Genomic DNA, 16,712 nt, shown 5'->3' with positions numbered 1-16,712 from the left:
TCCGTCATAATTACACTGGGCTTTTAGAGCCGTTATGACGGAATAGAACGTCATAGCCAACGGCTGTCCTAAAGCCTACTGCACTTCCTGGATTTGATTGCGGTCTGGAGGGCGTTCCTAGGGACGCCCCCCAGACCCGATCCAATAATTGAAATCTCGCGATCGTGTGCACGATCATGTGATTTCAATTTGTCTACATTGGAACAGTTGTTCCGATATAGACACTTTAACCCCCGACAGGAAAGGGTTAATTTAAAAGTTAAATGTATTTAAAACATACTTTCCCTACAAGGGGAAACCTCTAGAATTGTGTAAAATACACCAGATTAACTGAAATTAGGTATATATTGCTGGATTAGTAATAATTTAATGACACTTTATAATTCCAAGAACACTTATGAGGTCTGATCTCTGATGGCATAACTGGTTAGGTATCAGTGTCTATATATATATATATATATATATATATATATATATATATATATATATATATATATATATATATATATATAGTGTTCATATCTTAAAATCTTATGATATCAGAGATTATTAATATACCTTGTATTGGTATTCTCTCAAAGCATTAGTGGAAATATTGTATGGTTAAAACGGACAGTATACACCAAAATTAATATAACTGCATGTAATAGACACTACTATAAAGAAGAATATGCAAATGCTGATATAAAAATCCAGTATAAAACCTTTTAAAAACACACTTAGATGCTCCCAGTTTAGCACTGTTGATAATGTTTGGCTGGGACACCCAGTGAAAAGGGCTGGGAAAACAAGAAGTGCAGACACCCCCCTCCCCCACATATGCAAAGACAGATAAAAAGGAACCAGCAGGAGTCTGTAAACATACGTATACATCTGGCAATGTGGGGCTTGGCTAGGAGTCTGAAAATCAGCACAATGGTATTAAAAAATAAGCAAAACTGTACATTTAGCCACCAATCAAGCAAGCGCTAACCAGGTCCTGAACGACAAATAAGCCGTCTCCTAAGCTTACTACATTCCTGCTTTTCAAATCAAGATACCAAGAGAAAAATTGATAATAGGAGTAAATTAGTAAGTTGCTTAAAATTGCATGCTCTGATTCATGAAAGAAAAAAAAAAAACTTGGGTCTCATATCCTTTAAGCACAAGTTCAGAAGTAACTAAAATATAATGGAGTTCAATCAGGACTGCTGGAAGCAAGCAGTCTCCTTCGATACATTGTAAGTTTATTCAATTATGTCTGGGCTCACAGGGGATTGTGTGTTATGTTCTCATATATAGAGCCATCTAGTGGTATTATTCCAAAATGTATCTTATAGCACCTTGGCTTGAAAAACAAAGTTTACACATATTCAGATTGGCTCAGTAATCATTATATGGAAATCTGTTTATGACCCAGTAATGTTAAATATTTGGCTATTAATGCATTTACTTAACATTATCCTAATCTGTTAATAACTATGTAATGAACTGCTGCACTGTAGCAGAATTCCCCTGCTGAAATCAATCCCTTTCCCAATGCCAAATCACTCAAAATAGTCAGCTGTTATTAAAGATTCTGATAGACCAGCAAGCCTATAATATTATTGTATTAAATGTGTTTACAGAGACATTATGCTATTAAAAATAAGTTAGCTGGAGATACAGTAGCGTTTCCCACCCTCCCTTAAACGAACAGGAAACCTCAACATTTTCTTTCATGATTTGGATAGAACATACAATTTCAAACAACTTTCCAATTTACTTCTATGTTCAAATTTGCTTCATTATCTTGTCATACTTTGCTGAAGGAACAACACTGCACTACTGGCAGCTAGCTGAACTCATCTAGTTAGCCAATCACAAGAGACAAATGTGTGAAGGCACCAATCAGCAGCTAGCTCCCACTAGTATAGGATATGTGCGTATTCTTTTTCAACAAGAGAACAAAGCACATTTGAAAATAGAAGTTAAAGGGACATTCCGGTCAAAATCTAAATGCACATAGATTAATTACATCTTTGAATAGAAACATATTTGAAATATACATGTATTGGCAAAAATGTTTCTAGTACAAGTTACCACTGTTTCAGTGTTAACATTTTTCTCTGCATGTGCATGTGAGGCATAGCTAGATATTCTCAGGGCACCAGCATTTTAAATACTGCAGCTGCTCAGATCACAAGTGGGGCATGTATCATGTCAGCAATTAACAAATTGAGTCATTACCAGATGGTACAAGCACCTTAGGCTCTCTGAGCAAGTGTTCTGTTTAAAATGCTGGTGCACGGTGCATACTTAAATACACTTTTTAAACAGCTATAGCTTTCATTAGAAGCATTTTTGCTAATGTATGTGTATTACAAAAATGCTTCTGTTCAATACCAAAATGCACCCATGTGGTTTCCAATTTTGGCTGGAATATGCCTTTAATTTAAAAGTGACTTAAAATGACATGCTCTGTCTGAATCATGCAAGTTTAATTTTTACTTTCCTATCCCTTTAAAGGCATTTATCTTTATGAAGGACGCATGAATCAAGCCACGTACAAGGTTATGTGGTGACATTTTATCACTGGAATATTAAAATATAGCTCAAAGATTTTATACCTGGCAATTCACATAGCTGGTTTTAAAACTGAATATTCAAGTAGTTCTTTGGCCTAGTGTCTAAGTAGGACACTCCCAATAGCCTTTGACTGGCATTTGATAAACCACTCCCTATTGAATTGGTGTATAAAAACCTGGAACACTCTCTATCTTTTTCTTTTCCTGCTGAAAAGATGGCTGATGGTGGACACACTGGAAAATGTGGCTAAGTATATTCCTTTAATTATTTTAGCAATATTGCTTAATCTGGGTTTATTTAAGATAAAGTTGCCCTGTATAATTTGGACTGGATGTTGTAGCTCTTGGTATTTCTTGAGACTTATTTTATATTTTACAGCTTATAGATAATTGTTAATCTTCATACCTATATTATTTGTCTTCCAATAAAATAATTTTAAAAAGTGGACAACCCCTTTGGTTTAATATTCTGGTACGAATTACTACCACAGGTTATCCTGGAAGAAAACTTGTTTCCTTCTGCTCTGACAATGTTCTCCAAATCTGATGATTTTTTTCTCCAGCAGGACAATGCTCCATGCCACACAGCCAGGTCAATCAAAGTGTGGATGGAGGACCACTAGATCAAGATCCTGTCATGAACAGCCCAATATCCAGACCTGAACCCAATTGAAAACCTCTGGAATGTAATCAAGAGGAAGATAGGTGGTCACAAGACAGCTAACAAAGCTGAGCTATTTAAATATTTGCACCAGGAGTGGCATAAAGTCACCCAACAGCAATGTAAAAGACTGGTGGAGAGCATGCCACAATGCATGAAAGATGTGTATTAATAAACTTAATACATTCTATAACTCACTCTGCCTTTTTGTGCTACAATGTAATTACAGGACCCACCATTGTGACATGCTAAAAGAACTAAACTGGCTGTCGCTGGAATCCAGACGCACCCTCCATCTTTCCAGCCTTGTGTTTAAGAGCTTTTCTGGGAAGCTCCCACCCAACCCGAGCAGAATGCTCTCCCCGGCTATTCCCACCTCCTATAACCTCTGATCCAGTACCAGCACATTGTTTAGCTTGCCTCCATACAAAAAGAAAGCAGCTCGATCCTCCCTTTCCTACAGAGAACCACAATTGGAACGACCTCCCGCACTTTCAAACCTTCCCCAAGCCTAAAATCCTTTAGGAGATCCCTCTCTACATATCTCAAAACAGAATGCATCTGTCATGGTTGATTATATATTTCCGACCTATTCTATGTAAAATGTTGTATATATTGTGTATTAATATTGTTTTTGTATTTTATTGTACCCTATTGTATCAATGCAATGTTTTGTGGACCCAGGACATACTTGAAAATAAGAGACATCTAAATGTTTGCTTCCTGGTAAAATATTTTATAAATAAATATTCAGGGTTATTCCTCCAAATATTAAATTTCTGAACTCTTCCTAAGTTAAACATTAGTCTTGTGTTTAAAATGAATATGAACTTGTTTTCTTTGCATTATTCAAGATCTGACAACACTGCATTTGTTTTGTTATTTTGTCCTGTTGTCATTTTCTGCAAATAAATGCTCTATTTGGGAGAAATATCAGCAGTTTATAGAACAAAACAAAATGTTCATTTTACTCACATACTTTTATATAGTAAAACCAAAGAAACTGATCATTTTGCAGTGGTCTCATTTTATTCCAGAGCTCTATCTATCCACACCCACAGGCCACTATATTAGGTACACCTGTTCAATTACTTGGTAGCACAAATTGCTAATCAGCCAATCACATGGCAGCTACTCAATGCATTTAAGCATCTAGATGTAGTGAAGATGACTTGAAGTTCAAACCAAGCATCAGAATGGGGAAGAAAGGGGATTTAAGTGTCTGAACGTGGCATGGTTGTTTGTGCCAGGCGTGCTGGTCTGAGTATTTAAAAAAAACTGCTGCTCTGCTGGGATTTTCATGCACAACCATCTCTAGGGTTTACAAAGATTGGTCCAAAAAAGAAAATATCCAGCAAAAGGCAGTTGTGTGGACAACAATGCCTTGATGTCAGAGGAGAATGGGCAGACTGGTTAGAGATGATAGAAAGGCAACAGTAACTCAAATAACCACTCATTACAACCAAGGTATGCAGAATACCATCTCTAAACACACAACACGTCAAACCTTAAAGCAGATGGGCTTCAGCAGCAGAAGACCACACCAGGTGCCACTCCTGTCAGCTAAGAACAGGAAACTGAGGCTACAATTTGCACAGGCTCAGCAAAATTGGACAATAGAAGATTGGAAAAACATTGCCTGGTCTGATGAGTCTCGATTTCAGCTGCGACATTTAGATGGTAGGATCAGAATTTGGCGTAAACATGAAAGCATGAACCCATCCTGCCTATTATTAACGGTTCAGGCTGGTGGTGTAATGGTGTGGGGGATATTTTCTTGGATTGCGCTATTTCTGCATGCACCATGAGTGGGGCAATGCAGAAATAGAGTTGCAGAGAGGGCAACTCTGAGTGGGATCAGGATGTGGGAAGCTAATTTCTACACTAAAGCTAAAATTAACCTTTTCAGATACCCGATTAACCCCATTCACTGCCAAGAATAATAAAATTGTGGCACGCAGCTGCAATTAGCTGCCTTCTAATTACCAAAAAGCAATGGCAAAGCCATATATGTCTGCTAATTCTGAACAAAGGGGATCCCAGATAAGCTTTTATAACTATCTGTGTCATAATTGCACAAGTGGCATAAATAAATTCAGTGAGAAACCCAAAGTTTGTAAAAAAAGTTAGATTTTTTTTATTTTAACGCATTTGGCAGTGAAATGGTGGCATGAAATATACGAAAATGGGCCTAGATCAATACTTTGGGTTGGCTAAAAAAAAAATATATATATATAGTTTTGACAGGTAAATAAAAAAACACAAAGCTATATTTCTGTTTAAATGTAGTGATGGCAAAAATGCTTAAAAAGTTCTGGTCTTTTAGGGAAAGTGTTAGTCAGAAATGCCCAGTCTTTAAGGGGTTAAAATACTTACCTTACTTTATGGAAAACAGACCAGCAATCCTCCGCCAGCATCTCCTGCTTCCTCCAATCATTGTGTGCCCCCTTTAGCGGCCAGCTTGTGGGACCACGCAATGATAGGAGGAAGGATTAGTCATCGCTGTGCTAACTACAGGAGATGCTGACAAAGGTTCACCAGTCTGTTTTCAGTAAAGAAAGGCAAGAATTTTTTTAAAAAAAAAACGAAGCTTCATTGTATTGTTTAATGAATTTAACTGCCCCGGTTTTTTTAAGATTAGTTTTAGATATCAGGCACTTATTCATTAAACTTAACTATCACTTAAATGCTTCACTAGAATAAAAGTGGCTCAGAAAAGAGCTGAATGCCACAAGCTGCCACCTTCTTACGCATTTGGATCATAACGAATGACCTTGTAAAAAAATAGAGGCAGCTGCCATTATTTTTTAGTCATGTAGGCCACAGCTGATATTTTTTGCTTATGCTTTATCTGTCTTTTTTCAAATTGTTTTGTACTCTGTCTCCCTTGAGAACTCCTGTTATGTGCATATGTTCTCTCATGTACAGCATTGGGCCAGGCAACCATCTGGATAACCGTTACTGTGGTTTTCTCCTTGTCCAAATTAGACAGTTTCCAGTGCACTAGGCCAGTGTGCAGGAAACTAAGCCAGGATCTTATAAGGTAGAGTGTAATGCTATTTCACTAACAGGTTGTTGAAATGGAAACTGACTTGTTGAAATTGTTCCTCATTCTTGTAGACCGTAACAAGTATAGGAAAACAGATGTATTCTAAAGCTTAAAATAGTTAACTTTTCTTTTGAACACTAATTGGGCATTAATCATTCATTATGCTGCAACACAGCCTAAAACTGGTTTGAAATCTTTTAGCACCCTTGAAGTGAAGGTAAAGTTGCACCATATTAAAAGCAGCATTTGACACATCTTTATAAACAAACATGTTAATAATAAAAAAAAAAAAAGCTTTAATTTTAGCTTCAAACCTAAAATCCTAGAGTCCAGCATTCCACCCGGCTGTGTGTCAATTTTTTTGATGAGACGTATACTCGGCATCCAGTTGAAATCCTGGCCTTTAGACCATGGGTCTAGCCAAACGGCCCCCCTCTATCTACAGCACATGCTCAACTAAGTTAATTTATTTGGCAAGCAATGCGCGCATCTTAGTGAATAAGGAGCAAGCCTGTTTGCTTACGTAGATGTGTAGGGCCGCTTTCTACATGGGATAGAGCACTGACCAGGAAGTCTATCGAGGGCGGAGCAAGGTGTGGTAAATGTAAAAAATTATTTAAATTTTAGAATTAACCCCCCCCACAAAAATCTTAGCGACTTCATTGATTAAAGGATAGGCTACCTATATAAATGATCAGAGAGCAGCAACTTTACCCATCACTTTAAGTCTGTCCAATTACCTTCTAAGAAACACTTGTGGAACTCACTCAGTTTTTTGTGCAAACAAAATGTATATTTCTTCTTAGAGATGAAACCTTAAACAAAAGTTTGTTGGGTCGAACTAAACACCTTATAGGTTAAGATTTATGACCGGGCAAATGACCCGATTGGTTGCAGGCTCGCTCATTTCAGTCTGCAACTGATATTTATGAAGCATTGGGTTAAACTGCTGCTTCATAAACCCTCTGACGAACTGGAATTGGCAAATGAAAAATCACCCTGGATTAATTTGACCGGGATGATAGACTAGCCTTACTTTCACCTGAGGGTACGGTGGGCAGTATTGCATGAGTGTTTCCTCGTGCAACGATAAATGTGGGAAACACATTTGCCCCACAATTTGCGATAAGATGCGGACAGGTTCACTGTGTGTATAACTTAAAAATCTTGCCCATAGTCTTTGTGGCCTCAGTCCCCACACAATACAAAAGCCAATATAAAGTGAGTACATTTGAGTGTGCATAAAGCAATACTTGATTGAATGAATCAAGAACAGTAACTATAATAAGCTGTTTTCGTTATATAAGCAACATGCATCTATGAAAAAACAAGACATATGGAAACAGAGGCTGATCTGAAAATGCATTCCAAAAGAACATACTTTAAGTGTTTATTTGAATTAATTTGTAAACAGACTCAAAATACAAAAGCTTTTAAAACGCCACCAATTTTTGAAAAATCTTGGTTTCCAGAAAAGACATCTTAGATTTATGACGAAACTGAAAATGAGACCTGTAAAGAAAAAGAAACTCTTATTAAACTCAATATCATAATATTCATGAACATTGTAACAGGTAATATTAACTTGCACATTTGAAAGGGACAGTAAACACCTTAATATTTTAATTTAAAATGGTTAAGCATTATAAAACTATGCAATACACTCATTTGCCCCATTTTCATGTAATTCAGCTTATGGGTGTTATAATTATCAAAGCTGGAAATGAATCCTGTAGACTTCAAGAATAACCTTGCTACATATTTAGTAAATATACAGAACTGGTGCGCATACCACACTCCGAGGTGTGTACTTTTTCAGCATAACGCTACACGTGTAATGAAAACTACAATGGGGCGTGAAAAGGTGATGGAAGCAGTGACTCAGTGACTCCGTCCAAACACACATGCAATCCACCAACAAAGTTGAACTTCTGCACTGACATTGTATATACACAAAATAGTACCAGGGAGGGCAGATAGTAAAAAACTTCACATCTTTATTAATATAAAACCATGACAAAACCACACCGTGTAACCACAATGGCAGCAGAGAGCTTGCTGGTACTATTTTGGATATACAGTGACAGTGTGTAAGATCAACTTTGCAGGTGGATCGCACTTGCTACATCTTTCCCTACTTGCCTCCAGTCTGCAGACTCAAGCCCAGATTGGCTCCTCCAAATAAGGCAAGCAGTAGGTAGAGTTTGGCTATTGAAAAACAGCAGCAAATAAGGCATTAATACTGTGCTAATGTTATTTTATAGTATAAAAACTGAAATGGCTTTTAATTACAAGGTGTTTAATTTTTTTTTTTTTTTTTTTAAAAACATGAATTTACGATACAGTCCTTATCCAACTCCAAGAAAAAATAATCCTGATTTACAGTTTCAAAATAAAGTTACCAAGCTATACTTCTTGGAATCTATAGAGAAAAAAAAATAAGTTTGTTAGAGCATGTAATTTTATCACTATTGATCCGGCAGTTTGTGTTTAACCCTGCACCTGTCACGCTAGGAAGTCACTTGGTCTCAAGCAGAAACTGCGGCTTAACTTCGTGGGTGGTTGAACAGAGACTTTCAGGGTCACAAGTGATAAAATGACATGCCCCAACAAATTAGGGCATGTTTTTTTCACCATAATGGGCAAGTCAGGAAGGCTATAAACACATCTTTATTTTTTCACATTTCAGTCGAAGATGATCATTTTTACATAATTTTAAAATTATATGAAAATCACAAAGCTTCACTTAGGACTGTCCCCATGCAACCAAGCCCACAGTATATGACATGTATACCAAAAGCAACGTGGGTAGCCAAGAGGGATTTTCTGTATGCCTTGTTTGACGCCACATTCACCACTTTAAAAATGAATGGGTAACACAAAGGCAAGAGGAGCGATATGCCATTTGCCCTTATCAGGCAAAAGGTCTCCACTATATCTTATAAATTTCCATTACATCCCCAACCTAAACAGCAAATAAATCACTGCACAGCTTACATTTGTTTTCATTGCTAGATGAACTCAGACACTCAAAAGTACAACGAATAATTAGAATATCAGACAGAGCAGTTCTAAAAACACGGGAAGCTTAATATTTAGGGATTTCTTTGTTTATTTTTTAATTGTACGTGCTTAAACTTGGCAAGACAGTTTATGAAAATGACCAATGCGAAAATAATGTGAAACCATTTTATCATCATATTGGTATAAATTCTTAAAGTATTTTGTTTAAAAAAAAAAAAAAAAAAGTGTTAACACCTTGTTTTTTTTATATATTAGAATCGTTACGCATAATGAAACATTAAGATATTTTCATTATTTTGTCCTTTATGTAAATTTATCTATTTTCAGAATTTGAAATGAACATCCTGCTGTGTTGATTTTATCTGTCCTTAATTTCCTTTATCATATTAAACTAACATGACAAACGCTAGCCTTGCTGCCCATGGACCAAAGCCCAGATTGGCTCCTCCAGTTAAAGGGACAGTATACTATAAAATTGTTTTTCCCTTAATGTGTTTACAATTACTTTTTTTTTTCCAGCTGCAGAGTACAAAATGTATAAGATTTGATTTTTAAGGATTATTTTGTAGACTTGTGCATGACGGAAAAATTTGTTTCGGATAGATTCGGATGTTCTCGAATTTCAGTTCGGATCGATTTGAATTAGGAAAAAAGCGAATGCATTCGTTTTGGATTCAAATAAATTCTGCTGTATTCAGTTCGGAATTTCGGTATGTGTTAGGTGGGATGTGCTGTGTATTAGACTAGTATTATGTACTGTATATTAGGTGTAACCCATAGCAGTGATATAACCTAATATACTGTACAATACTAGTGTAATCCATGGCAATCTGAACTAATTCGGATTTATTCGGTAGATTCGGTACTACCGTAATTCGAATCGATCCGAATCTAACAAATTCGGACGAATTTAGATTTGTTCCGAATCGAAACGCACGTCTAATTTGTGTATATCAAATAGTTGATTGTGTGTTTTGAAGCCACAACCTAATGCATAATGTAATGCATTTATCTGGGGATGCGTTATTTAAGGCACTTACTGTATAGTTCTGCTACTCATGACTTCTTTCTCTCCTCTGTTATATGGTCACTGGTTCACCACCTATAGATGAACACACTGTTTAATATAAAGTTGTCAGAAAACATTTCTTTAAGAGATCTGTCAACTGAAGAAATATTTGCCTTTTATCAGACCACATATGGTTAAATGAACAGAGAAAAAAAAAAAAAAAAAAAAAGGGTTTAGCAGTACATAAAATAGTTTATTACCTCTGAACTCTAGACGCTCACACACATGGACTACGGCTTGCTAAGCTGTACATCACAAGACATAAGCCATCTTCCACACTCCAAGTATCTCCTGCACAAAAGGATTGTACAATATTAAAAGCTTTCAAAAATAACTAGAATGTTACCTGTAGGTGTCCTTGCACAACTGGCTGCTCACCAATTTGAGAAACTAAGTGGCAGGAAACCCAATTTTTTTCTGTCATGATTCAGATAGTGCATACACTGTTGAACAACTTTCCAATTGACTTCTATTATCTAATTTGCTTTATTATTTAGGCATCCTTTGTTGAAAAGCATAGCTAGGTAGGCTCAGCACCTGGGTGCTATTTGCTGATTGGTGGATATGCGTTTCATCAAAGGATAACTAAATAATGAAGCAAATTAGATAACTAAATTAAAGTTGTTTATAATTTGTAATCTTTCTGAATCATGAAAAACATTGTAGGTTTCTGTCCCTATAAAGGGACAGTCTACAACTTAGTCATCTTAAAGTCTAACCTGCTTAGATTAAGCTGCAAATAGCCTCCTGCACCCCTTTCTATATCATGCAGCAGGAACAGTAAAAAATGTTATTTTAAAATGAATATGGTTTCTGGCCACTTAGAAATGGCAGCCAAGTTCACATTGATGACATCACACTCTGGGCTGCATCTAGGCACTCTGCTTAAAGGGCATTTTTTCTTTGCTTAAATGTTTTGTAGATCTATTTATACAGCCCATAGTTGTTTTTAAATGTATAGTTTTGCTTATTTTTAAATAACATTGCTCTGATTTTCAGACTCCTAACCAAGCCCCAAAGTTTTATTTGAATACCGTCAGCTACCTTTTCTCCAGCTTGCTCCTGTTTGTGTAAAGGGTATTTTCATATACAAAAGAAGGGGTAGGGGGGAGTGTCTAATTTTCCACTTGCAGCATAGGTAAACAGAGCTTCTAAGTAAGTATTTAAATAGTTTTATACTGGATTTTTCAGTATCTGTGCATCTTATTCTTTATAGTAGTGTCTATTACATGCAGTTATATGAAAATGAGTGTATACTGTCCCTTTAATGGGACATTAAACACTTTGAGATGGTAATATTAAACTTATGTCCCATTTTCCTGTAATTCCATTCTGAAATTGCAAGCTTTTCAGTTTTAAATGAAAGGGCAGAACACCGATATTCCACACAGCCATTGGCTGCAGACTCTAGTGACCTATTTATAACTGTCCCTAATTGGCCACAGCAGAGAAGGTAACTTAAATTACAACATGGCAGCTCCCATTGTTTTATAGACACTAAAACTTTAATGTCATCAGTAGGCAGAGCATGGCAGCTATTTCAAAGTGACCAGAAACAATATTAATTTTAAAATAAAATGTTTACAATCCCTGCTGCATGATATAGAAAGGGGTGCCGGAGGCTATTTGCAGCATAAAGTGAATGTCAATTTTCCTGTTTACGAACCCTCCAAATGCTCTCTTTTATACATATTAAACCGCCACTTTTTTTTATAAATTTATCTTACAAATTTGATACCGTTACGAAAACAAACTCCTCCCAGCCCTTACTTCCTTCTTCCTGGTGTGACTTAGAGCGGTCCCACCAGCTCTATAGTACGCTCCCGCGATTAAATGACTATGCGCATGCCCCAATCTCTGCTTACGTTCAATAATACATGGTATGAAATGAGTTGGTAAACTTGTGTACTTTTTTTAAAGAGCATTATTTAATTTTTATCATTGTAAGTATCTGGATTGCAGCAGTCTTCACTTTCTGGTATTGATCGTGCTGGCTGAGACAAAGCATGCGCAGCTCGTGTACTTCCATATCCACGCATGCGCATGAATACACTGGGCGTAATTGTAAAGGGGGTTGAATCCTCCGGGGTGGCAGTGTAAATTGGAAAATGTAATATTCGTCACCAATGACGAAAAATTAGAATGCGGGTGGCAGAACGGGGTTAAGAATTTATTCATTATTAAAAAAAAAAAAAAAAGGTATTCGAAATCCTAAGCGTTTATATAAGAATCGATTAATGAAACAGCCTTATTTCGTGCAATCTCTAAATTTCGGTTCAGCAGTTAGCTTGACCTTACATTCACTTTAATCTGAGGTAATGACTAAGGGGTAGACTGTCCTTTTATCACATACAACCAAGACAGGTTATGAAAAAATAGAAAAAAGGTTTAGTTACATAGAAAATGTTTCCAAAGCAGTCAAACACCATTGTAAATGTATTCCAAAGGTGTATTGCATAGCGTTAAGGAATTTCTGTTTGCCTTTTTTGACACCACTCTCACTACTTAAAAATTGAAAGGGTAACACAAAGGCAAAATTTGTTTTAATGGCCAGTCAAGTCAAAGTGATAGAGAAAGAATGGAATTTTAAACAACTCTACAATTTACTATTACCAATTCTCTTGGTAGCTTTTGAAGAAGAGTAAACGTAGGTAGGTTTATAGGAGTGTGTATGTCTTTAGAATTATTTGCAACTATGAACAACCTCTCTATAAACATTGTTACAAACAGCTGCCAGATGGATAACACGTGCATGCTTCTGAACTCACGTATTACTCTAACAAAGGATACCAAAAGAACAAAGCAAAATTGATAATATAAATTAAAATTGAAAGTAGTTTTAACATTTCACGGGCTAGGCAATCCATTTTGACTTTACTGTCCCTTTAAAGACTACACAAGACACAGAAGGCATACAGTGTAAACAAAGGTTACATTTCATTAGAAACAAAACTTTTAGTTGTAAAAATGGTTGTGAAATATAGAAATACTATAGGTATTTTGTTTAACTTATGGACAGGACACCTATAACAAACACTGTTAAGTCATGTGCATTTAGCTTTATATTAACTGAAACTGTATATACGATCAAACCATCCTATATATGCATAAGTATCAAGTGATATTAACTTCCAAAACATAAGTATTAAAACATAACCTGGAAGAAAAAAAAAAAAAGCATTTTACATATATTGAACACGTGCGATTAGTCGCACTGCAATACCAAAGACTGATATTTACTCCAAGAAGAAACGAAATATCTGTTCTTTCAGGACGTTGAGCTTTTCATTAAAGAATTAACAAGGAAAAAGAAGTATGCGCGCACTTTAACAACCAGAAAACTAAAAGCATTTTGCCTTGAACAACCGACTACTCACAGTCACACTTACACTTCAGTGAATGCGAATGTGTTCAGTATAAGTGTAGGCCGCCAATCCTCTGAGGTATTGGTAACCATGCGCCTTGTTCAGTAAACAGCGCCAGCTTACTAAAGGCCCGAAACGGCTCATTTCTGTTCCACATGTAGCGTACGCAGGACACTAAACTGCAACACCCGCTTCTCTGCACAACCACACCAGAAAGGAAGAAAAAACTGCCTGACTCACTTCCTACACTGTTTGGCCTGATCCAAGTAAGGGGGGAGCAGCGGACGGTACCATTAGTACCACTGAATGGGGGGGAGACATGGCTACTTTACAATTTAGTAAAGTTAACACTTAATTTCCCATAAATTGTTTGAATAGTGGGAATTTCCCATAAATTGTTTGAGTATAGTGGGACTGAAAAACTTTGCACTATTTATTTTGACGGCTTTTCCTGTAAACTAAATCTGAATACTGTAGATTTTGTTTTCAGCTCCAAAGAGAGTTTGGGAACACATATTGATGATTTGGAAACCAAAAAAAAAACTACATGCTACCTGTGACTGATATGTGCAGTAATGCGTTTATATGTCCCTAAATGGTCACAGCAATAATCCTATATTATAAAAGGACAGGTATTTGATTATCCTGTTAAAGGGGCAGTCAACACCAGCCTTTTTGTTGTTTTAAAATATAGATAATCCCTTAATTACCAATTCCCCAGTTTTGCATAACCACCACAGTTATAATTATACACGTTTTACTTTTGTCATTACCTTGTATCTAAGCCTCAGCAGACTGCCCCCTTATTTCAGTTCTTTTGACAGACTTGCATTTTAGCCAATCAGAGCTGTCTCCATTGTAAATTCTCGTGCATGAGCTCAATGTTATCTATATGAAACACGTGAACTAATGCCCTCTAGTGGTGAAAAACTATCAAAATGCATTTAGATTAGAGGCGGCCTTCAAGGTCTAAGAAATTAGCATATGAACCTCCTAGGTTTAGCTTTCAACTAAGAATACAAAGAGAAAAAAGCAAAATTGGCGATAAAAGTAAATTGGAAAGTTGTTTAAAATTACATGCCCTATTTGAAACATGAAAGTTTTTTTTGGACTTGACTGTCCCTTTAACGATTCGATTCCACGAGGCATCACGATTACTGCCCATGGTTTTCATCAACAAATTCAAGTAGTCAGAAAAAAAACTCCCTTTTTTAATAGCAGAGCACTGTGTAAGGCTGCATTCGGGAAGCGCTCCAAGCGAACTGGGACTCGCTTGGTGCTTTTTCTGAATACTTGCCAGTGAGATGATGGGCGTTCTGAGTGTTCCGATGACGTAAGTCCCACTGCCAGAGCTTCCAGTGTCCTGGAAAAGCTGGGAATTTTCAGAGCAAGCTCAGACGCTTGACAACATGGCAGCCTCCACAAGCAACACGTGTGTATATATGCATACAGTATATTTCTACACACGTGTTGCTCGTGGAGGCGCAGGGTTTAAAGGGCAGTAGCAGAAATAAAGGCACACACATTATCTTAAATTTATTTTTATTATATATATATATATATATACTGTATATATATATATATATATACATACACACACACATATATATACACATACATATATATATATATATATATATATATATATATATACACACACATATATATATATATATATATATATATACACATATATATATAAAGTGGATACAGACCCGCAGCGCTCCAACCTCCATTCCCAGCCTGCTGCGCTCTTCAGCGTCGGCACACGTCCTGAGAGGGTGATCACGTAGTTGGTGCCAGGAGACCGCCTCTGTCCAAGCAGTAAAAACTCAATAGAAGAAAATGCAACTCCGCACTCAGAGTGAAGAAATCCAATTCACGGCTATAAGGTAAAATCTTGAAGTCTATTTAGAACAATGTAAAAACATAAAGGATCCAGGTGAAAAGAAGAAAGCACAAGGTGTACACTAGTGCATAGCTGTACGCGTTTCGGGCTCCACCTAGCCCTTGCTCATCAGCTGTATGCTCCTATCCTAATTAGGCATCTTTAAATACCCTTGGAAAGCGCTACATATCCCAATTCATTTAAAGTGATACTCACTACATAAAGAGAGAGCATTACCAATTATCAATCCTCCACCATTACCTATTCGAAAAATATAACATTTAAATAAATACACCCAATATGATAATACAATGTTAAACATTTAAATTACATAAATATATATAATTAGTTTGCATATTGGATCATACATTATATCATAAGCATATTAGGTAATATATTGTTATAAGAAATGGAGGACATATATTAAAGAAATACAAAATGAAGAACAATTGATTACATTTCTACTTGATTTCTATATGCAGATTTTCTTTTTATAAACTTTTGAAATATATGCAAATATTCTCAATGTTCTCACAGGGCTTTGAAAAATTCAATAAAACAAATTAGTATCCATATGAGAATTCAAACCTAACGGGGATCTAGTATTTAAATGAAATATCCCGTAGACTTCACTCTGGTCCAATAATCGTTCTCTGTCCCCGCCTCTAACTGGTTTTGGTATAAAGTGTATACCTTGAATTTGTATAAGATCAGTATTTGCTTCATGTTTATCCCTAAAGTGTCTCCCAACCGGTGTTTTAGTATCTATTTCCTCAATTGACCTCAAATGTTGGAGAAATCTATCCTTCATGGGTCTTTTTGTACGACCTGTATACTGTTTATTACACGCTTTACATGTTAGAAGATATATAACGTGTGTAGTGTTACAATTTATGCAGTTCTTGATAGTATATTGATTACCCATTGCTGTAGAAACAAATGTTTCACCTTCCTTCACATATTGACATGTCTTTCACCTTCTAGCCCTGCACTTAGAACACCCATTCTTCCTTGTTAACCATGTATGATTTACTTCTAACTTACGTAACATAGAAGGTGCTAATACATTGCCAATTGTTTTAGTTTTCTTAGATACAAAATTACATCCTA

General features: G+C 36.2%; 1 long non-coding RNA gene and 2 other non-coding genes across 4 annotated transcripts; all 3 read right to left on the bottom strand.

Moving 5' to 3' along the window:
* Window positions 1–7,606: 7,606 nt before the first annotated feature.
* Window positions 7,607–13,944, bottom strand: LOC128648719 (uncharacterized). Of its 2 annotated transcripts, XR_008400619.1 has the most exons (4): window positions 13,739–13,942; window positions 10,550–10,640; window positions 10,321–10,382; window positions 7,607–7,768 (listed from the first exon to the last, which is right to left on the bottom strand). It is a non-coding gene; the product is annotated as an uncharacterized LOC128648719 (long non-coding RNA). The 2 variants fall into 2 exon arrangements; XR_008400618.1 differs by lacking the exons at window positions 10,321–10,382; window positions 10,550–10,640 and having other exon boundaries at window positions 13,739–13,944.
* LOC128650691 (small nucleolar RNA SNORA13) lies at window positions 9,007–9,143 on the bottom strand. The gene has a single exon (XR_008400955.1). It is a non-coding gene; the product is annotated as a small nucleolar RNA SNORA13 (small nucleolar RNA).
* On the bottom strand, window positions 12,751–12,883 carry LOC128650690 (small nucleolar RNA SNORA13). The gene has a single exon (XR_008400954.1). It is a non-coding gene; the product is annotated as a small nucleolar RNA SNORA13 (small nucleolar RNA).
* Window positions 13,945–16,712: the final 2,768 nt, after the last annotated feature.

Source organism: Bombina bombina, chromosome 2 (assembly GCF_027579735.1).
Source record: "Bombina bombina isolate aBomBom1 chromosome 2, aBomBom1.pri, whole genome shotgun sequence".
Classification (NCBI taxonomy): Eukaryota; Metazoa; Chordata; class Amphibia; order Anura; family Bombinatoridae; genus Bombina; species Bombina bombina.
Note: the sequence above shows the minus strand (reverse complement) of the source record. Positions and strands in the feature narration are given on the sequence as shown.